Genomic DNA, 25,384 nt, shown 5'->3' on the forward strand with positions numbered 1-25,384 from the left:
AAAAGAATTCAAGTACAAGTTGAGAATAAGTGAATGCAATTGTGGTACATTTTGTTTCCCAGAAAAACCCCCGCCAATGACGTTGAATTTTTTTTTTTTTTTAATATTTGAAGAATTGTGCAAATAAGATTTCAATAATAAAAAAAAGAAGTGTGATATTTGTGAAGCCAGTTTTTTGTTCTCAAAACAGATAAGAATACAGTAAAGTCTTGCAATAGAGGACAATAGGGGAATTATATCTATTGTGATTTCGGTTGGAAAATAATAAAATTCTTTCCCTTTAGCACCTACAAATTTAGAGACATGGCTAAAAATTTAATAAAGAAGTGGCTACTTAAAATCCGTACGCACTGTTGTAATTATAACAAAGCTCCCAGTTATCTAAATGGAAAAAGATTTACATATGTTTTCAACAACAAATCTACCGCTTTTCTATAATGAATTGCAAGTCATTATATTTAGTTTTAAAAAGTGTAGACACAATGGAAAAAGAAGCTAGTAATAAAATTGTGCACAAATATCTAGAAAATCCGACTTTGTCGCGTTAAAAGAAACCCAAATTCTGATTTTTGGCAGATATCAGGTCAGAAATTTTACATCTCGGCAGCTCGAGGTCTTTAAATATGAATACGTAAAGTTGAACAAAAATATTAATTTGGCAGGTAATCCGCAGCTGCTGTTAGAAGAGTCAAGATTTTCAGAAATATTTTTAAAGAATTTTCAGAACTAAGGAGTGAGATCGAAAAATTCTTAACACACGTTTTTCATTACATTTTTTAACCCAAGTATTATTTGAATTTTTTTTTGATCAAGTTACCTTTGAAAAACATGTCAGTTATTATGTGTAATGTCAATTATATTAATTTTTTTGTTAATCTGATTAAAATGAGTGACCAGAAAAAAGTGCGTACTGAAATTATTAAATATTTTCAACAAAACCCAACTTGGTCTTACAAAAAGTTGGCCAAGCATACAAAGGTCTGCCGTCAAACTGTTTCCAATGTTATTAAACAGTACCGGGAGAACTTGTCAGTTGATAGAAAACCTGGTTCAGGTAGAAGGAATGGTCCACATGATGTTTCTAAAGCCAAAAAAATAGAACGCATTTTCAAAAGAGCTCCCAACACATCCGGTAGGAAAGCAGCCCGGTTAGCTCAGTGCTCGGACTATTTGGTACGAAAAGTTAAAGCTAATGCAGGTTTAAAAACATACAAGGCTCAAAAAGTTCCTGACAGGAACGCTACTAAAAATTTAGAGGCCAAAAACAGAGCACGGAAATTGAAGTCAAGTTTTATAAAAAAATATTCTTGCTGCATAATGGATGACGAAACGTATGTTCTGGCAGATTTTTCGCAACTTCCAGGTCAAAAATTTTATGTTGCTGATGCTCGAGGGAATGTTGAAGAAAAGTTTAGGACCCAAAAGCAGACAAAATTTCCCAGAAAGTTCTTGGTATGGCAAGCAATATGCAGTTGCGGCAAAAGAAGCCACTCATTTGTTACAACGGGCTCTATAAATACCGAAATTTACATCAAGGAATGTTTACAAAAAAGGCTGCTTCCATTCATAAGACTTCATAATGTGTCCACTTATTTTTGGCCTGACTTGGCATCCTGTCACTATGGCAAACAAGCCCTTGAGTGGTACAAGAACAATAATGTGGTATTTGTACCAAGAGAGGCAAATCCTCCAAACTGCTCGGAGCTAAGGCCAGTGGAGAGATATTGGGCTCTTGTTAAAAGAGAATTGAAGAGTACAAAAAAGGTGTCCAAAAGTGTGGTAGATTTTAAACGGAGATGGACTACATGTTCGAGCAAAGTGACAGAAAGCACTATAAAAACGTTAATGGAAGGGTTTCCGAAAAAGGTTAAAAATTTCATCACTAGTGATTAAAACTATAAAAATAATTTTTTTTGTAAATTGTAATAATAATTTCAATCAAATAAAAAAAAAATTAAAGCTGTAAGTTTAGTGGTTTCTTTTTTATAAACATATATGTATGTTAAGAATTTTTCGATCTCACTCCTTATATATAAAAAGATAGTTTGGAAAAGCGATTGTTGGCATTTATAAAACATCAAACATCTGATACAAAGTTTTATTCAAGTTGTCATTACTCAATGACAAGTTGTCATTACTCAAATACAACTATGAAGTGGTATAAAGAGAATAATATTGATGTTATAGCAAAATACATCAATTAAACAAATTGCCCAAATCTTCGTCCAATCGAGATATATTGGAGAATTGTTAAACGTAAATTGAAAAAAAGTGCAGGTACAGTAAATAACCAGATTTTGTTGAGAACAAAGTGGAATAAATATGCTGGAATAACGGTACAAGTGGGAAGTAAAGTTGTGCAGCTATTAATGGGAGGCATAAAAAGAAAGGCCAGAAATAATAAAGACACATAAACCTGCAGTTATACTTTTTTAAAGCTTAATAATTTACCTTTAATTTCATGTATACAATGTTAACATACGTTGTTTCATTTAAAAGTTATGCTCGTTTTAATCCGTCCGGATTTTAAGTGGCCACTTCTTTAGTATTTAAAAGAGAGAAGAAATTGTAAGATGATGCCATTTTATTGGCAATAAAACAAAATTTCAATAAACATTTAAAATTACCATCAGTTTGTCATTCAATTTGTAATTAGCAGAAACCGAAATCATAATTGCTCTTTCTTGTACATCCTAAGGGGCCGTGAATCCGTTTCAAAACATTTCAAGAATCCTGGCGATTTTTTAGTTCTTGTTTTTATATATTTTGCCCTTAAAAGCATATTTTTGAATTTATTAGTCTCTACAGCATATTTATGGCATATTTTGACTTTTTAAAGTATATTTGAACTTACTAGAGCATATTTTTCCTTTCAAATTTTATATTCGATTTTAAAAATTTGTTTATCAACAAATATTTTTCACCAGAAATTATTTTTTCACAAATTTTCACCAGAATTTTTTTTTTTTGCTAAAAATGCGGTATTTTTAAAATTTTTAGCATTTATTTTGAAACATTTGTACAATATAAATATATTTAAAGTATTGGCCATTGTTAGCTATGATCTTTTCCCATCTTTCTGCCAACATATGGATTCCAAGCCAAAAGAACTGCTCATCTTTTGAGGCCAAGAACGAATCAAGCCAATTTCGGATACTCTGTTCTGAAGTGAAGCGTATCCCAGAGAGAGTCTTCTCCATCGATCGAAATAAATAGCAGTCGGACGCGGCAAGGGCTAAACTATAAAGGTTGAGGTAAAACTTCCCAACCACTTCTTTCTAAATAGATTTTAACAGGTATTGCAAGATGTGGCCGAGCACTGTCATGACAAAATATTACGGTTTCATATCTGGCTGCATATTCTGGGCGTTTTCCGGCAAATGCTCTCTTCAAACGAATCAGTACAGGTTCTCTGTGATGGTATGGTCAGATTTCAGAAGCTTATAATAGATAGGAGTGATTTGCTCCCACCAAATACAGAGCATTACCATAGCGCCATTGATATTTTGCTTTGGTGTCGATTCAGCAGGTTTGCCGGGCTTCACATACGACCTCTTACGATTCGCGTTATCGTAATGATTCGGTGCAAAAATTATTTTCTTTCTCTCGGCTTCAATTCATATGATGAACAATTTCCCCGCTTTAGGATGAATCCTGCTGCTCGCAAACGTTTTGAAATTAATGCTTGAGTAGCTTCCAATGATTTTGCAGGCTATTGTTGAGTTTGACAATAATCTTCATGGAGTAATGCCTCTCAAAAAATACAGATCATTAGCTTAGCGCCATGGATATTTGGTTTTGTTTTCGATTCGGCTAGTTAGACGGGCTTGACATACAATCCCTTACGCTTCGGGATATCGTAACAATTTGGAGCAAAAGTAATTTTCTTTAATAGTATTTAAGCATTTCAGACATACAGGATCGTCTTTAAAGGTCTCTCTATTTTAATTCGTATGGTACGGCAAATTCCTTGCCTTTTTGATGAATCCTGCTGCTCGCAAACATTTTGAAATTGCTGATTTAGTAGCTCACAATGATTTTACAAACTCTTGTTGAGTTTGAAAACAATCTCATGCAGTAATGCCTCCAATTCTTGGTCTTCAAATTTTTTATTGGCTGGCCTGGGCGTTTTGAAATTAATGCTTGAGTAGCTCCCAATGATTTTGCAAGCTATTGTTAAGTTTGACAATAATCTTCATGGAGTAATGCCCCTCAACAAATTCAGATCATTAGATTAGCGACATGGATATTTGGCTTTGTTTTCGATTCGGTTGGTTGGACGGGCTTCACATGCAATCTCTTACGCTTCGGGATATCGTAACGATTTGGAGCAAAAGTGATTTTCTTTAATAGTATTTAAGCATTTCAGACATACAGAATCGTCGTTAAAGGTCTCTCTACTTCAATTCGTATGGTACGGAAATTCTTTGCCTTTTTTATGAATCCTGCTGCTTGCAAACGTTTTTAAATTACTGATTTAGGACCTCACAATGATTTTACAAACTCTTGTTGAGTTTGAAAACAATCTTCATGGAATAATGCCTCCAATTCTTGGTCTTCAAACTTTTTTGGCTGGCCCTGGCGATATTTGTCTTCTGTGCCAAAGAATCACTTCTAAACAGCACAAACCGTCTCTCGCATGATGAAATCGAAGAAAATCATTCACCATAAGCTTCGGTAAGCAATCAGCGTGTTTCAGCGGCACTTTATTTCAATTTAAAGAAGTAAAGCAAAACTTCCCGCATATGACAATTTGTTGGTACAAAATTCAACATTTTGTTTTTATACCCTACACCACCATAGTGGGGAGGGTATTATGCGTTTGTGCAGATGTGTGTAACGCCCAAAAATATTGGTCTAACACCCATCTTAAAGTATACCGATCGACTTAGAATCACTTTCTGAGTCGATTAAACAATGTCCGTCTGGCTGGCTGTCCATATAAACCTTGTGCGCAGAGTACAGGTCGCAATTTTGATGATATTTCGATAAAGTTTGGTACATATAATTTTCTTGGCCCAAGGACGAAGCCTATTGAAACTGGCTGAAATCGGTCCATTATTTCACCTAGCCCTCATACAAATGTCCTCTCGAAATTGGACTTTATCCGTCATAAATGTTTAATTTATATAGGCATCTACGCTCCAAATAAGTTTTATATATACAAAATTCATGTAACCAAATTTTGTTACGATCGGACCATAATTAGTCATAGCTCCCATATAGACCCGCTTCCGAAAATCAGTTTAACGAGCTTAAATCACTTAAAAATGTTGGTATATACACAAAATTCAACATAAATAACTTTCATATAGACATAAATCACACGACCTAATTTTATGCTGATCGGTCCATAATTGGTCATAGCCCCCATATAAGGCCCACTTCCGAAAATCACTCACGAATATAAATTATTGATATTTTAAAAGAAAAATATTTTTACTCATTTACTTGGTGTAGGGCTTGACCGACCATACTTTCTTACTTGTTTAGTTTTGAAAAAGAAACCTTAAAGTATCTCCTTAAATAGCTACTGTTACCCAATGTGCAAAATAATATATTTTATTCTAGTCATAACTTTTAGTTACTTTGTCTGGCCCTGTAATAAAGTGGCCACTTAAAAATATTTATACAAATTTAATTGAAACCTCGTTCAGCTCAACAAATAAAAAACAAACTTTCAGGAAAAGTTGTCAGTTTTTAAATTAGTTTATTATTTAAACGAAATTGTTATACAAAGTTTCTAGACTAATTTTTTTTTTAACACGTATAAGTCAAGGCCTTGGTTTTCTTTTTAAAGAAATGCTACTGCTAACAAGCCATATCAAATATATTTAAAAAAAGTCATTAAAAAATTGGTCTAGAAGTTAATGTAACTTTAAGTGAAAATGCCAGACATACTTAACAAAAGTTATAAGTATTTGCAATGAGACAACACACTTATTTAAGTATTTTTAACTTTTCAATTAAAGAAAACATTTGCTTTTAACACTCATACAAATATTATGGCTAAACAGATAAGACAGAAGAAGCGCTGTGGCAAACTCAATTGTATGTTTCATTTGAAGCAACTGAAACTCGTTCCAACGTAATATAAATATACTTCCATTTTAACTGATTTTAGACATCTTCAGGGTTGTTTCCATTTCGTTTCAATCTTGTCGAGAAATACTTAACTGTTTAGTGCTATCCACATGGCTTGAATCAATGATTGAATTCTTTTTTTGAGCTAAACTCAAAAGTAGTTGTCCGAATTTTCCTTCAACTCTGGATCAACACATGTCAAGATTACTTGCGCCGGTCTTGAGTTTGTAGATGAGAGAGGAGAGAGGAGAGAAGATTATAAAAAAGTTCCTCTTTCTATTCCTCTCTCTTGCTTAAGTAAACTTGACGTGTGTGAACCAGTACTAACATAAGTCGATATTGATGATATTGTCCAGATAAGGACTTCCCACCAACTATAAGTTTGTTGCCCCTTCTTTCCTCTACAAATCACTATTAGAAATATTTGCCCTACCTCTTACCTAGACAATTACACTGTTTGTAATTTTTTGAGACATGGAAATATAACCATATAAGGACAACACTACGTGTTGAAAGACCAAAAAAAAGAACCGTATCTCCCAGTTGTTTTATGGGCCCCCAAAGATATGGGGCCTCGGTGTCATTTTTTCATAAAAATTTATAATTTTCTCAGGCTCATATCTTGCAAACAGTTCGGAATTTTGATTTACTCTCTGAGGCCAAGTTGTAGCTCTTGTCATAAAGAACATACAAAATCAAAATCAAGATCAAAAGCGCAAAAAACTTTATTTCGTATTAGAACCAAAACCCTCTGGAAAATCATGATAGCATATGGTCGTCTAAGGTTTAAATCCATCTTTTATGTTTCAGAAGTCCTATGAATAATTCCCCAAAGAGTTGGTAGTGTTTTTTACATTTTCTAGAGTGTGAAAGCTTATAATGAAATTATTGCTAAGTAATTAAAATTAATGGAAAATATTGTTAATATTTGTTGAAAATTTCCCCAACTATTTATCTTTTTTGACGTGCTAATTAAAAGAAATGTGTTTTTGCATTTCAAAGCTTTAATTTTAAGTGCTTCACCATATAATAATTATTGTTAGTTACAAAACACAAAACAATATTTAATTATTAATTACTCCCATGTTTGCGATATTTACATTACAATATACTTTCCACAATATTACAAACATTTCAATTACTACATCATAATTATAAGTATTAGTTAATAAATGAACACCTTTGAAGCTGAACAATTAAGAAAGTTATTTAGATAATTCTGTTCTAACTTTTCATACCCGTTTGTAACTCCCTAAGATATTAGATACTCAGAATCAGTTTCTGACGATCTGTAACGGCTGCCTGCAACATTCATAATGTTAAGAAACATTTGCATGAGTAGAAACTTCTATTCATCAACAATGTTATTAACATGCTATTATTAACCTTTATGTCAACAGCAGAACTGCTATACGCACGTCAACAGCAACATACCTGGGTATGTTCATACGTTTTGTATGGTGAATGGCTGCCGTTAGCATAAAAATGCTAATATCTATCTCGTTTTTTGGAATTTCTGTATTATTTTTTTTTTTCATTTTGTTAGAAATAGACAAAAGGTTCAAAAATTTTATGATAACCAGTTTTATCCTTACATTTAGTCATTGTTTTTTGAAAAAAGTGGTTGTGTATTTATGACAAAAAATGCTTTTTATTGAGTTTTTGCAAAGATACAAATTTTTCAAATTAAAATAATTTTTTTGTTTATCAATATTTTTTAATGATATTTTACAGTTATATAGACTCTTCTAGTAGATGTAGAAAAGTAAAAACTACTTTTGAAATTTATAATCAGGAATCCCATAATTCCCAAAAAAGTTTTGAAAAATCCCAAAAATGGGATTTTTTCGTTGTTTTGCTATCGGGGTAATCGGAACCCTTTACAAAATAATTAAGAACATATTTGGCCCTCTAAAATAGGTTACCTTATTTTGATATCGGCTATGCTATTTGAGAATTTTTGCCCTAAATTTGAATTGTACATAAAAATAGGCGTTATTTGCATGGACCTTGTCCCCTCCGTATCAAGAATTTTTAAATTTTTTTTCATTTAAAATATTTAGTGTAAAGTTAGCTTTTCAAAAAGTGTAAATTTTTTCATCTTTGAAATTTTTTAGATAACTTAAAAATAAAAAAAATACTTTTTTCCCAAAAACTAGCGAAAAATCGCCTTTTTACATTTTTTTAAATTCAAATTCATATAACTTTGGAGTCCGTCACGATTTTTAAATAACTCCTTTTTTGTTTGACATATACATTTATTCTTAGTCCAATAAAAGAAAAATGGAGAAAATAGGGATATATTTGGACCCGCTGTTACCAAAAATGTGGAGTAGGGTGGGTAAAAACGTTGAAAAAATTCTATACTTTTCAATTTTGTCATTATATTTGCATGCGTTTTACTATGCAACTTTGTAAATGGGCTTTATCTTCCAAACGGGTGATCCTATCCTTACCAAGCTTGGCACAACTGCGGAAAACAGTTTTAGCTAGGATATCATGAAATTTCAAGTCGATCCGATTTAAAAATGCAAAACATAACCAGGTATGTTGCCGTTGACATAAAGGTTTATATGTATAAGTAACTGCTAAAGCTGTTAACATTAATATTAATTCTGCTAGTTTTGTCCGTTAGATAATTCATGATACTACTAGAGGAAGAAGGCACTGTGTTTATAAATAGCAACAACGAGTTGCAGAGTGAGTCAGTATATCGTAGACGCTGTTAGACTTAATATCAACGGTATTACCAGTGTGTTTTTAAAGTGTGTGAATTAAAAGAGAGTGACTATTTAAATGTTTAATATTACAATGTTTAAACTACTAACAGCTTTTATTTGCAATTAAAATAAACCGGAAATAAACCACCGTTTTTTAAAGGTAAACACTTAACTGTATTAAGCTAATGTAGGAGTTTCATAACAAATCTATTAGTTAAATACAAAGACGATGGGAAAATTTTGCACACTAAGTTTAAGTATTGTAAAGGTCAATTTCTACTACATTTACTTAAGTTAGTTAATAGTGTAAAACTTATTAACTACAACTTTCATGCTGGCATTTAACTGTGTAATTTTTTAAATTTCAAAAGGTCTTAGCCAAGTGTGTGAATATTTGTTAAAAAAAAAACGAAACTACAAAATTATCTTTTAAAAATAGATACAATATGTAAGGAAAAAAAACGAAAACTAACAAATAATACAATATTAGCTTAAACCTCTGTAAATAATAATAAAAAAAAACTAAAATAGCTACTATTATAAACAACACTATACTGTAATCACAATACTTAATACAATAATAGTGTTTTTTTCCTATTTGCAACAAACGAAAAAAATGGTTTAAAACGTAATACTCTGTATAAAATCAACAAACAAACATAAACTATCTAAGTACTTGGGTAATTCTGCTTATTGTTGTGGGCTGCATGAAGTTCTGCAAAGACTTAAAGAAAACAAGTAAGGGAGCTGTATTCGAATCTTATATACCCTTCACTAAAATAAAAAGATATAAAATTTCTATTTTGAAACAAAATTTTTTGATGACAAAAAAAAACTCGCGTTAAAAAATATTTTTCCCGATTTTAACCCATTGTAGGTCGGAATTACTATGGCGTTCTATACGTGTTTGGAAAGGTCTTTGAAATATCTATCATTAGATTCCATATTGTGTATATTAATGCCTAAGTAATCCAGATATAGGTAAAAAAAATAGATAAAAATGGAGGTCGAGGGTTTTTGCTTATATCTTAGCCACTTGTGGGCCGATTTTCTCGATTTTAAATAGCAACCGGACCGGGACTATAGCGGATATATTGATGTATGAATTTAGTATAAAAGTTATATAAGGGTTACGGAAAGTTGATTTCAACATACAGACGGACAGACGGACATAATTATATCGACTCCGGTATCTATAACGGTGCAGAAATATTTATACTTTAGGAAGAAATTACATGACAATGACAAACTTATATATACTCTTGCCTGTCATGGTGAAGGGTGTAACAATAAACATTGATGGCATTAGATATTTCAGTTAGATTGCAACTCACTCTATGGTATTTTGAAAATGTGTATTTAAAAATTTTAGTTTGTTTACAATTTTTCTTTTTTTGGCTTTCCATTGATTTTTATTTTGTTGAAAATCCTCTAAACTAACAGCAACTTGTTGGAGAGATAAGTTAAGGGAAAGTGAGATACCCATGATATAAAAAGATTTTGTTTAGTTTAATGATTAAATTGCAGAAATTTAAACCAAAAAGAAAAGTGTCTATCATAGATATCATCTTGATTGTTAACACTTTAATGTCTAAACAATTACAAATAACGATTCAAGTGGTTAATAAAATGGGGAAATTATTTAAGTATTAAGTATAAAAGTGTTGTTCCTAAGAAAATTAATTTGGCTGTACATAAATTAACGATAGTGTTTCTAAAAAATCTTTTTTCCTAGAATTTAAGTTTCTATTCAACGTGCGAGAAATTGTTTGTGGTGATTTTGACACGGATGATAAAGATCCAAAAAAGTTTGAAGACCAAGAATTGGAGTGATTACTCCATGAAGATTGCTGTAAACTCAACAAGGGCTTGCAAAATCATTGGGAGTTACTCAAGCAGCAATTTAAAAACGTTTGCGAGCAGCAGGATTCATCCAAAAGCAGGGAAATCGGCTACCATATGAATTGAAGCCGAGAGACTTTGTAAGACGATTTTGCATGTCCGAAATGATGCTTGAACCATTACTTGCGATGAAAAATGGATTCATTACGATATACTGAAGCCCGGCCAACCAGTCAAATTGACACCAAAGCCAAATATCCATGGCGCTAAGGTAATGCTCTATTTTTGGTGGGAGCTAAAGGGTCTGCTGAACTCTGGACCGACCTTCAACGGAGCAGACCTTGCCCCGTCCGACTACTATTTGTTTCGATCTCTCTGGGATACGCTTTACTTTGGAACAGAGTATCCGAAATTTGCATGATCAAAAGATTATCAGCTGTTTTTCACTGGTTCCTCTAAAGAGCGTCAAGTCAAAATTTTTTTTAAATTTTCACTTTTTGCAAGAAATCGATGTACAGTGGTCATATCTACCCACTGTAAAAATCTGTTATCATTTTCTCAACTCTTTCGCAAAAAAATACAGTTGTAACCGTCTTCAAATTTCATTGTAATGTATTAAAGGAACAGTTTTTGCTTCTACTGAAAACTTTAAAATTTTCAGTTGATTCTCTTTAGATCAGTGTCGGCCAAAATCACAATTCCCTAGCACGCGTAATAGGGCAAGAATATTCTGCTGACGTTACTTTGATACACATACACTATAAGCTTACTTGTGTGTTTTCTTATAATGATCATATGTTTGTTGCTTTGTTTTCATCTCAGAGAACAAAATCAAAATCAATCAAAGCTAAATTCTCCGCTGTTTTACCAACACAACCAAAGCTTTAATGGTATGTGTTTGGGCACCACTGCTTTAGAGGAACACAGCGATATGTTGCCAGAGAATGGGTAAAGTTCATAGGTAACAATGGCCAATACTTTAAGCAAATTTATATTGTACAAATGTCTCAGAATAAAAGCTAAACCTTTGAAAAAATTCCGCATTTTAAGTCATACATCCAATCTATAAACCCTCATTTACCTTATTGGAAAACTATTATATTTGTTCGAGGTTATTGATTCATAACTTTTTTTCCACTTAATCGATTTTGTTTATTTTCAATACCAAGCTAGTTGATACATTCAGAAATATACTGGTTGAAAATGAGTCAATTTTTTCATATGTTAGCACGGAGAGTGATTTCTACACACATGTTTAATTGGAAAATTATATCTTTCCCTATTTACCAATATTATTGAGGACATAACTTTAAAAAATCACTTGTATTTAAATATTAGTGCTTAGTTAAATAAATAAGTGAAATAAAATTCACATGACAGTTAATAACATAATAATTACACAATAGCCAAGTTATAGCTTGATAAATAAAATAATTTCCATTGATCTTAACCATATTATACAATGATAAAATATTACATTACTCTTTTACATTACATTATATTATTCATATTGTGAGTGTAAGAAAACCCATAAGTTGAAAACAGATTGAATAATATTCCAAATGAAATTCGCTTTGCAAAAGATATTCATGTAAAACTGTAACCATTTCTGCTTTCTACTCTATTTATTTGAAAAATATATAAAACAACTGTTCAAACAAATGTCTTTAATTTAATACCACAGGTATTTGTATACAAAATAATACCTGTATTACAGTAAATAATACCTTTTGATAATTTTATGAAAAAGGTTTGTTTTAAGATAGATTTGTCTATTTGCCGCCATTATACATATCAATAATGGTTACAGTATAAATATCTATTATAAAATTATATAATAGATATTTATTTTCTTCTTAGGCAAACTGTATTTATATGAGTGATACACTAACCCAATAAATCAAATTAAAATTGTGTAATTTGCTTTTATACAGGAAAAATTAGTAAGATAAATAACTAAATTAGAAGGGGGCTTATAAGCCACCTTAATTTTGGAAATCTACTGAAACCAGGAAACTGTCATCTTTCATATATTTTATTAATTTAACTCTGACATTTTATCGTCCCTTAAGAAACTGAGTTTGTTTTAATAAATGTGAAGTACATGCGCCACACTCAGCTTTTGCTGACTTATGCTTAGAAAATACCCAATATTTGAAACTTTCATTTAAATTTCAAATAAATTTCTCTTAATTGTTTGCGCTTACTCAAAAAACTTTTCTATTTAGGTCAATTACAGATTAAAAGATTATTCTTACCAAATGTTTGCTGGTTTTTATACCCTTCATCTTCGTGAGAGGGGTATATATAAGTTTGTCATTCCGTTTGTAATTTCCACGATATAATTTTCCGACCTTATAAAGTATATATATTCTGGATCCTTATAGATAGAGGAGTCGACTAAGCCCTGTCCTTCTGTCTGTCGTTCCGTCTGTCTGTTGAAATAAATTTTCTGAAGACCTCAGATATCTTCGGGATCCAAATTTTCAATAATTCTGTCATACACGCTTTCGAGAAGTCTCCTATTTAAACTCAGCAAAATCGGTCCACAAATGGCTGAAATATAAGGAAAAAACCGGGAAAACCTCGATTTTTGGCCTATTTTTGATATATATCTGGATCTAATGATAGATATTTTAAAGTCCATTGCAACGATGTATATAGAGCTATAGTAAGTTGGACCTAGAATGGGTCAAAATCGGGAAAAAAAATTTTTAACCCGAATTTTTTTTCATCATAAATTTTTTTTTGTCATAAATTATTTTTCCAAAATAATTTTTAAAAAATTAAAAAAAATAAAATAAATTCGGCACAGCCGAATATAGCTCTCTTAATTGTTTATTATTTATTTATTGTTTTCATTAAAAGTCTTAATTAAATTAAGGAAACACATTATAAAACAATTAATTTTGAGAAGGTTTTAGGTCCCATAATACATTTATGCCACATTTGTTCGTTTAGAATTACGGGATTTAAGGTTTTAAATTAATTAAAAAAAATATTGTTTTCAACGTTAATTAATCATGATGTTAATGTTGCTTTATACTAAAATAAGATATTAAAACATGTAAAATTGTGAAAATTTAATTACTTATTTTAATTTCAGTCAATTGTCAACAAAATACAGAAATACAAAGGTTTATATATATTTTGTTTGTTTTACTTTTACGTTGTAAAAAAGGGAGTTTTTTTCATTCTCATCAATATAAAATTCTGTTTAAATCAAAAGAATAACAATACAAATAAACAAATTGAAAAAAAGTTTTCAAAGTAGTTTTTATTCTAAAATTTTTAAATAATTATGTGGTAAAATTAACCTGCAAAATACATTTAATGTTACTCATGATATAACTAAGATCGCTCTAGAGCAATTTTTTTGTCTTTTGTTTAACAGTCACTGAGACAGCGACGAATACACATACTAAGCGGGTGTATTGCTGTTTTTAAATTTTTTGTTCATGATCACTGAAAGAAATATTTGCATTGTTTAATATATTTCGAACTTTAAAAAATCATTGAAGAGTTGTCTGGTTTTTTTCCCTCAATTTCAGATTTTAAATGATTTAATCAAAACAACGTAATAAAAATAAGCAAAACATATTTTAAATATTTACAAATTTGCCAAAAATTATTAATATCGAACTCTCAGTTAATGAACTATTATAATATGTCGCAGATAATTTTATTAAGATCGTTGACTTGATTCTTGTTATAAAGTCTTAAAAATATTGACTTCTTTTATTTAGTTCGCTAAACATTTCTATCAGTGGAGCTCTCTTTCGCTCACCAACACAACTGCAGTTTTAGCTTTGAACATCCCTGTTCTAGAGCCTAATAGTAGGACTTAGTAAAATATTGTTAATATTTCTCTAGGCTGTACTTAAGAGCTTTCTAAATCTCTTATTCATAATGATTACTTTACACCAGCCATAGGCAGAAGGACAAATTTAAGTTTATGTGCCTGTATGGGTAAATAAAAAATAAAGTATCAGCAGCACACCAACCTCGTTGAATGCTGTCAAGCAATTGAATGAAATATTTGCATTTTTTTACGCTCTTATTGTAAATTTTGTTTACATTCGTGATGCGTACAATGTACACATCAATGTACACAGTACATGTAAATTGCCGAAAATCTTTGTTATTAGAGTAATATGAACGCGCGACACTGCTTTAAATCAGTGGCCGGCAAAAAGTCTCATCACAACTAATCTTAGAAATTGTGTTCTGTGAAATCGACTAAGCCACTGATTGTTATGGTCTATTAATATTCGTGTTGTATACAAGAAAACAATTAAAAATGTTCGGCTCCTACTGGCTATGAGAGCCAGACACTGCTTTACACTGCATTTAACAACTGAGACTCTTTCAAGCAGTGAATATATACTCAGCAGATTCAAAAATGATTCACAGACATAGAGCGAGTATGAATCTAATTAACTAAATGTTTTTTTTTTGTTCATAAAAAGCCTCCCTTGACAACTATTTTCTGGTTCGGTTTCAGTCGAATTTTTGCTTTCTTTGAAAATTATCGCTAGTTCAGCTTCACTTGCTTTAACTAGACCTTTGAATTGTTTAAATTGTTCAAAACCGAAAACTTTTTTCATTGTTTTAAGGAAAATTGCAGTCGGAGTTTACGTACAACTGAACGCAATTAAGAGCAATTAAGAGCATTCCTTTTTCTTTCATAGTAATTCAGACCATATATTTTATATTTAATTTCTGATATCCTCTTTGTACCGCCGTGATCTGTTGCTAGGTCACAAAATCGTGAAACTTCATATAAAACGATGCATCAATTAAATGAGTAGATGTTGCGAGCATATCATTAAATAGAGAAATATCCATTGCAAAATCACTATTGTTCCTTTAGCTCTTTATATCCAGTTGAACCGTTCAAATATTCATACATTTTCTAAGAAAAAACTTGTTGAACTGCAGCCAACCAGTCTTGATAATCCACTGAACGTAATGATGTAGAATTTGCGCAGCAGTTGAATATATGTAGACCCTGAGCAAATGTTGGGAACGACTGGGTTAATCCCGAACTACTATTGTTTGCTGGTCTATTTCTCTATGTCTAATAGTTGTTGTAGTTATGACCCAATAAACTCAGAACAGCCATTAGAAACTAATTTGCAATTAAAGTTTAGGAACCAGGTGCAAAAAGGTGAAGTGTGCCTCAAGACATTGCTGCCGGTTTAGGTGTAAAAAACTAATGAGAATCTACACCTTCACAATCGGTGGAACTGTTAAAATACGAGTGATCGCATTATTAACGATTCAACATATTTGAGTTTTTTTTATATTAAAAATCGATTTTGGGATGGATTATGACTGATTACAGATTGATTTGTATTGGATTTATCAACACCTTCACACTTGGTGGAACTGTTACTTAATTTTTGTATGACGACAGGAACCAATTTTAAAACATTTTACTAAAATTGCCTTGATAATTTTGAATTAAATGTGATTTCCCCTTTTTAAACATTTTTGGTACTTTTTTGTCGCCATTGAAATGACAAACAGTTGGAGGTCATTATTTTATAAAAAAGTACCAAAAATAAATAAAATTTGTACCCATTAATTGTTCGAATTTTCAAAAAGTACCAAACGCGTGTTTTTTATTTATTTATAAGTAATGAATGCGAAATGAAATATTTTTCTGTTTATTGGCAGAAAAGAGTACCAAAATTCAGTTTTTTCCCGTGTTCTCCCCTTAAAAGTTGGAATTTCAAAAAAGTACCAAACACCTGTCTGCTTTTTTTTATGTAGATAAAGATGCAGTATACATTTTGTTTGTATCTATATTAGTTTAGAAGATACAAGGTTATGGAATTTACCCATTTTCGGGTTGACTCAGTCAGTCACTTCAGTCAGTAACGTTACTCTTTTATATATGAGGAGCCGCAGAACAAAAGGTACTTTTTTCAAAAATTTTGGGAAATTGATTTTTTCTAGATGATTTTAAACCAAATATTATAAATAAATACCAAAAAATCAATTTGTAAAAAAATTCGAAAAAGTATCTTTTGTTCTGCGGTTTTTCATATATAGATTTATTTAACAAAATCTGTTCTGGTTTTAGTTTAATAATTCTTTTCAAAAAACATTTATTTTTGTTTAAATTAAGTTAATACAAGTTGTTTTTTAATTTTTTTTTGTTTCAGTCGAGAAGTTGGTCAAGTTCGTTTAGTTAGTTATTCTAACTAGATTTTGTGTTAGAACTAGTTTTATCTAATGCTAAGTGTTGTTTATAGTTTATTTGATGTGTTTTTGCTCACTGCAAAAAACCAAAGTTTAATAATAGTAAAAAACGAAAATGAGATTTTTTTGACAAAGAAATAAAGCTGGTTTTGAGTGAATTATTTTAAAATTTGAATTGAATTTAAATTATAATTAATATCAAGGTTGAGCTCAAAGCATTAAATACAAGACAAAACGCATTAAAATTTTGTAAATAATTATTTATTAATTTCTTAAATGCATTAGGATCTGATTGGATTGAATTTGAAACCTTGTCAAGGCTGAAATAAATTTAAGAATTTAATTGTTCAGAATAATCATGGTTGTGTCAAGATAATTTTAAGAAAATTACAATGGTAATTCTTGGCAAAATTAAATAAAACTATATTAACACCGTTTTACAAATATAAATTGTGAAGTAATTAGCAGTTAAAAGTCAAATTTGTCTGCCTAATTTAATTGAAATCAAAGAAGTTGTAGAACCAGCTTGATTCCAAGTTAATCGAAGTTAATGTATTTCAAATAAATCAAGATTGAAGGCACAACATTCTAAAGTTTTCAATGCTATCGTGGGGATATTTTGGTGAAAAAAGTAAGCAAACAGAAAGAAGCCTGGTTAAATATCCACAAAAATTTAGCTAGATACCAATTTACTCTTTAATTGGTTTACTGCAATAGAAAATAATTAAAACTGTAAATCAAATTACGTTTAAAAATTTTCATATTTCTAGAACTTTTTTTATTCACATCAAAAGCTTCATAGAAAAGTCACGTTGTACATGAAGAGTATTTCAATTATTGCCATTTTTTGTGTGCATATTTTGTGTATTATCATTCAAATTGTTTTAATTAATATAATAAGACTTTATTGTTATGTAAATTTTTGTTGTCAACAGTTAAGGTCAAAAACATGAACAATTATTTTTTTTTAATGCACTTAAGAATGTCTTTATTAGCGTTTACAAACAATAAATTTGTTTTAAACAAAGATTGTTTTAAACTCAACATACATAATTAAACGTGTTTAAAAAATTTGTATAAAAAAAATTCACATTACAAACAATGTAAAGTTTTGTTTTATTTTATTTAACTATCTTTTTTTTACAATTTGTTTCAAGTTACATTAACATTTGTGGTTTTTATTATTTTATACATTTAACAAACTCTAATTATGAAGAAATGTTGCTTTTGTTAAGTGAAGCGTTAAATGAAGTTGTTGAAAAAAAAATGTGGATGAATGCAATTTCATTGTATTTAAAAAGTAAAGAAATAATTTGTTTTAAACAACTCGAAACATTTTAAAATTTCAAAGAAAAAAGCTAAATAAAACCTTGGTTTTGTTTGATCAAGAGACCAACAATAAAGGGTCCAGTTATTTTCTAAAGGTTATTAGTCAATATTTATGATTTCAAAATATCCGACAAAAACCTTTGAATGTAACATTTGTTAAGAAATAAGCAGCTAAACAGGTTTTTAAAAGATGAGAGAGAGTAGGAAACAGAATTTTCACGTTCAAGAACGCGACAACACATTTGAAATGAAACATAATAAAGCCATTTTCAAAGCATTATGTTTATTATAAAAAGTAGGTTTTATATTGGAAAATATTAGCAATAAGCATTGGGCCCTGAACGCGACAAAATTTTTCAAAAGTATCAAAATTTTCAAAAGTATCTAGGAAAATACCAAAAGTCCGCGAATTGCAACATATTTCATATTGTATTGTGTTTATCTTTTATTTTGAAAGATTTTGTACATTTAGCACGTTTTTTTATGATTTATCACGCTACATATAAGAATTGTCATCTTGAAATATATGCCTTCATTTTCTTTTACAAAATTTAATATGTTTTAGCACATGGAGGTATTCAACGCAAATTTATTTTTTCTTTAGCTTAATATTTTCAACATGTTTCCTTTATTCCTTTCAGTGACTTGCTATTTGTTTCTAACAATTTATGTAGAAGCGCTTGTCAGCATCTTCATCGCAATATTCTTTATAATTTTTGGGATCTCTTTTCATTTTATCCAAGTAATATGCAAGTTATTTACAAAAAACTTATATTTACGATAGCAAACGCGACAAACTTTGACAATCAACATGTGCTTAGGTAATTATTCAAGGCAGTAACTTTTTTTCAGTTAAAACCTTTAAATTTTGATGTTAATTAAATTTTTTAGCAGTTTTTCGGTATCATGAACGCGACATTGCATCACGAACAAAATCAAATGAAAAATTTACTCTGAATCGAGGTTTGGTCTATTTTAATTTTATTTTTATAACCTACACCCCCGTAGTGGGGAGGGTATTATGCGTTTGTGCAGATGTGTATAACGCCCAAAAATATTGGTCTAACACCCACCTTAAAGTATGCCGATCGACTTAGAATCACTTTCTGAGTCGATTAAACGATGTCCGTCCTGCTGGTTGGCTGTCCATGTAAACCTTGTGCGCAGAGTACAGGTCGCAATTTTGAAGATATTTCCATAAAATTTGGTACATATAATTTTTTCGGCCCAAGGACGAAGCCTATTGAAACTGGCTGAAATCGGTCCATTATTTCACCTAGCCCCCATACAAATGTCCTTCCGAAATTGGACTTTATCGGTCATAAATGTTTAATTTATATATGTATCTAAAATTTCGCTCCAAATAAGTTTTATATATACAAAATTCATGTCACCAAATTTTGTTGGGATCGGTCCATAATTAGTCATAGCTCCCATAAAGACCCGCTTCCGAAAATCACTTTAACATGCTTAAATCACTTAAAAATTTTGTTATACACAAAATTCAACATAAATAACTGTCATATAGATATAAATCACACGACCTAATTTTATGGTGATCGGTCCACAATTGGTCATAGCTCCCATTTCCCGCCCACTTCCGAAAATCACTCACGAATATAAATTATTGATATTTTAAAAGAAAAATATTTTTACTCATTTACTTGGTGTAGGGTATTATATGGTCGGGCTTGACTGACCATACTTTCTTACTTGTTTTAATTAATATATTGTTCAGATAAAGATTTAATCAGATTTGAGGGATCATGATATAAATATCAGAACAGTAAATACTAATTTCGTATACCCTTCACCTATGTCTATACCTGATAAATCTAAGTCATGGTAAAAGTCAAAATGGTTGTCAAGATGAGAAATTATCACATAGAGTCTCCATCTATTATACCCTACACCGTGAGTGGGAAGATTTTATATAAGTTTGTCATTCATTTTTCATTTTTGACCCCGTTATATATGCGAAGTCAATATAGTCATGTCCGTCTGTATGTTGAAATCAACTTTCCGTAGCCCCCAAATAACTTACAAACATGATTCATATACCAATATATCGGGAATTCTCCCGGCTCCGTTACTATTTAAAATTGGACCTCAACTGGCTAAGATATACGGACAACCTCCATTTTATTCCCTTAACCCTTGACGACGAATGGGACACATATGTCCTATTTGCTTTTTTCGTCATTACAGCCACAATTTTCATTGGATTTTGATCTAAGCGGTGTTGTTCATTGAAAAACAAATGTGTTCTTTGGTGTTAATGTTAATGCTAAGGTTATGTTGTTTGAGTTCTTCTTAAGGGATTCTCAAAGTCAGAAATTCGTATATTTTTTTGGACAATTTTAGTTTTCTTATATCTCGAGTTCTAGTTGATACTGTTGGATAAACTTTTAGTATTAGATGTACCAATGCCTTACGTAAATTCATTGACCAACGCATTTTGAATCGGTTTTATACTTTTCCCGGGGGGACTGAAAATATGATGGGACATATGTGTCCCATTCGTCGTCAAAGGTAAAAATAAAGGAGCTTTTTCTTTAAATTTTTTTTATTTTATTTAATATTTTATAATTGATAAACAATGAAATAACAAACAATGAAATAACAAACAATTCAGTAAAAAACATTAAAAAAACACAAAATATTAATTTAAAATTATGAGATCCTGTATATGGTTCATAAAATCTAAATCAAAATCGAACTTATTTGTGATAAAATTCAAAATAATTTCAGTTCCAGTAAAGCACTTCTGTTTTTTACATGTGAAACAAATTATGTTTGTTCGACTTTCAATTCAGTTTTTTGTTCTGACTCCTCCATTCTATCCTGTTTGATAATGCCATCAAAAAACAGACGATCATAAAATCTGATCTTCGATTGATCATAAGTTTATATAATAATGGATTCTTGGAAATGTTATCGAAATATAACATTTTCCAGGTCTGCTGTCATATCTTGAACCACGGATTCGCCAATGTCAACCTCTCTCTGCGTTTTTGCCTGTGTATATATATCAGTTTTATATAAATAACCAATTTAAACTCGTAACTACACCCAAGCTTATGGGTTTGTCTTTCATATACTGCGGCCCTTAAATTTTACCATATGCTCGTATAAAGACTGATAAGTATTTGCCTTGGGTCAAAGTTTTTCCAAATGCTAAGTTGAAATGATTTATTACTGGTCGTATTTTTAAGGCTCAATGGTATAATTGGTCGACGGCTTAGCTGTTCAGCATTGATAGCAAAATGTTAGCTTGAAAGAATACTTTCAAAACTACTTCGAATCATAATCTTGGACATAAACGGTACTGAATATATTCCATCGTAGACGAGTACAATCTTATTTCTGCCAATTTATGGATACTCATTATGGAAAATATTATACCTTTCTGCTGGGTATAAAACCTGCCCGAATTTGCAATCAAGGTCGGTATAAGCTTTCGAAACGTAATTTTGATTGTCTTTTTTCCTCTGAAGTTTAATTAAAAATTCTTTGGCCGCTTTAGGTTTGGGAACACCTTATTCCATTGTTCAATTTTATTTTATAAAAAAAATTAAAAATTTCCAGCGGAAAATTCTTCATCGTCAAAGGGTTAAAATTTCTTTAACTAAATTTTTTAAAAAAAAAAAAATAACATCATTTTATTTCATCAAAAATACTTTATAGTTTTTTTATAAGATGCATCACAATTTCTTTTACTTAGATCGTTTTTAACACAAAAGCTCTTAGTACGTTTTATACCACAAAAGTACTTTTTTGTTTGACACAAAAGTAATTAGTACTTTTTTAAAACTTTGTCAATGCTCATAAAATTCAACACTTAAACTTTCAAAACTGTCTAGTTTATTTAAACCAGCTTTATTTTAAATCCAACTAAACTTTAGTTAAGTAAATCACTATTAAACCAAGCCTCTTAAATTCCCCAATAAGTCATTCACACGAAAAACCAAATTATAGACAGTAGGCACTTGTTTAATCAATGTCTAAAGAAGCCAAAAAATACTTATTTCCAAATTTAAATTACAAAAGTTTAATATATAATTTTTTTTTCTGTTGGCTTTCTGGTAAATGTTGGTTTGTGTGTCAGTCATTATTGTGAAGAGATTAAAGTAAAACTTTTATAAAACTGAAATTAAACCGTTAAAGTTTTGGTTCAACTTAACGATTATTTCTTAATGCTGTTGTAGTAGTAGTTGTTGGTTCTTTATTCTATGATTTTTTTTGGTTGTTGTTGCTAATGTTATAGCGTGTCTACAACTTTAATAAGAAACCAACCAAAGACTGACAATGAGTTTTATTTACAGCAAAAAAAAAACCTCATCCAAATCATTCACACACACTCTGAAAGTATAGAAAAAATGTCACTAAAACATTTTAAAAGTTGTAGTAGTGACTCTCGCACACAGAGATACATTTAGAATACAACAATAATATACGAAAACTGTCATTATGGTTTCGTTCATTTGTTAAGAAACTATTGAAGTTTTAGATTTTTTTTGAGGTTTGTTGTTGCTTTATTTCTATTGTTGCTTGGAAAACATGCAACTTGTACAACTTGCCACCAAAGCCAAACCATGTAAGACACTAAAACTAAGAAAAAAATAAAATAGCAGTTGCATATTGAGTTGTTTGCAATAGAAAACTAAAAACGACAAAAAATCGGAAAAAAACTAAAAAAAACGTTACGAAAATCTGGTTTTGTAGAACAAATGTTACTTACACACACACACTTACATTGCAAAAAATCATTGAATTGTTTTATTTTCTGCTACTTTTCTATTAGTTTTGTGTGTGAGTGTAATTGTTGAATTGAATTTTTGTTTTTTTTGTTTTGCTCTCTATTGGAGTAAAAACCATGTTGTCGAGGTCATGCACCAGTTTCTTTTTTTTTCTCTGTTTCACTGTACTCTGCTGCATGTACAAAAACACACATATTCTACCTTTCAATTTTGTGCAGTTAACGATTTAATTTTTTTCGTTTCGTGTTTAAAGATTTAAGTTTAAACTTTAAACAAAATTTAAACATACAGGGCAGGGCGTTTTAATAAGAGGTTTAATTTTATATGTTTTTTTTTATCAAATGAAGGGGTTTTTAAGTTGTTTATATGCTAATTATAGTTTAATATAAAGTTTGTTTAATAAATATGGCTAAGTAACTGGATTTTTGGCCGACTTAAGCATGAAAAGTATAATACACAACATTATCTAAATAAAAAACTGTAGTACCAAAAATTTTTCAAAAGAAAAAAATGTTATACACAAATTGTTCAAAAGAATAAAAGGTTATAAACAAATTTTTCAAAAGAAAAGGCAGTTGTACACAAATTTTGCTATAGTAAAACTGTTATAGTTATACACATTTTTCTAAAGAAAAAACTTTTATACACAAAGTTTTCCCTAGCAAAAAAAACTGTTATACACAAATTTCTTAAAAGAAAAACTGTTATACTCAAATTTTTCAAAAGAAAAAACTGTTATACAAAAATTTTTTCTACATAAAAAACTGTTGTACGCAAAAAATGCTATACACAAAGTTTACTATAGAAAAAACAGTTATACACAAATTTTTTCATAGAAAAAACTGTTATACACAAATTTTTCTATAGAAAAACATTTATACACAAATCATTTAATAGAAAGAACTATTAAACACAAAGTTTTCTATAGAAAGAACTGTTCTACACAAAGTTTTTTATAGAAAAAACAGTTATACAATCATTTGTATACAGAAACAACTTTTATAAACAAAGTTTTCCATAGAAAAATAACTGTTATACACAAATTTCTTAAAAGAAAAACTGTAATACTCAAATTGTTTCTACATAAAAAACTGTTGTACGCAAATTTTCTTTAGAAAAAACTGTTATATACAAATATTTCTATAAAAGAAACAGTTATACACAAATTTTCTATCAAAAAAAATGTTATCAACTAATTTTTCTATAGAAAAAACTGTTATATACAAATTTTTCTACAGAGAAAACTGTTATACTCAATTTTCTCTATAGAAAAAACTGTTATACACAATTTTTTCTTTAGAAATAATGGCTATACACTAGTTTTTCTATAAAGAATACTGTTATACACATTTCTTTCTATAAAAAAACTGTTATACTAAATTTTCTCTATAGAAAAAACTGTTATACACAAGTTTTTCTATAGAAAAAAACTGTAATACACATATTGTTATATAGAAAATCATTTATACACAAATTTTCCAATAGAAAAAACTGTTATACACAAAGTTTTCTTTAGAAAAAACTGTTATATTCAAAGTTTTCTATAGAAGAAAACTGTTATACACAAATTTTTTATATAGAAAACTGTTGTACGGGAATTTTCTATAGAAAAAACTGTTATACACAAATATTTCTATAGAAAAACAGCTATACACAAATTTTCTATAGAAAAAACTGTTATACAGAAATGTTTCAAAAGAGAAAACTTATACACAATTTTTTCTGTAGAAAAAACTGTTATACACAAATTTTTCTATGATAAATAGTGTTATACACAAATTTTCTGTAAAAAAAACTGTTTACACAAAGTTTTCTATAGAAAAAAACTGTTATACACAAATTTTTCAAAATAGAAAACGGTTATACACTAATTTTCCTATAGAATAAACTGTTATACAAAAATAATTCTAAAAGTAAAACTGTTATACACACATTTTTCTATAAAAAAAACTTTTAGACAACGTTTTTTCTATAGAAAAAACCGTTGCACAAAATGTTTTCAAAAAAAACTGTTATACACAATTGTTTATATAGAAATAACTGTTATACATAATTTTTTCTACAAAAAAAGACTGTTGTAATTTGAGTGCAACAGTTCTTTCTATAGAAATAACTGGCATACCCAAATGTTTCCATAGAAACAACTCTTATACACAATTTTTTCTTTAGAAAAATCAGTTATTTACAAATTTGTTATTCACACATTAATTATTCTATAGAATAAAACTGTTATACAAAATTTATTTATTAAATTACTGCAAAATGTTTGTTTTTTTTCAAACTTTACAAGAATTATATTAGGTTTAGAAAATATGAAAATTAACCACTATAACCAAGAATTAAATTTTGTCGAATTTTGACCCCAGCCTGAAATGTTTAATCCATTATAAGTTATTCAAAGATTAAGAGTTAAGGGTCTGAGTAAATTGGGCCTATTTC

The 25,384-nt window shown here is 29.8% G+C and overlaps 1 protein-coding gene across 2 annotated transcripts in view; it reads left to right on the forward strand.

Moving 5' to 3' along the window:
- Positions 1 to 25,384, forward strand: part of Fur2 (furin-like protease 2) — a 496,857-nt gene that overhangs the window by 13,628 nt on the left and 457,845 nt on the right. The gene's annotated exons all lie outside the window — the stretch shown is intronic.

The sequence above is a fragment of the Calliphora vicina genome, chromosome 4, assembly GCF_958450345.1.
Source record: "Calliphora vicina chromosome 4, idCalVici1.1, whole genome shotgun sequence".
NCBI lineage: Eukaryota > Metazoa > Arthropoda > Insecta > Diptera > Calliphoridae > Calliphora > Calliphora vicina.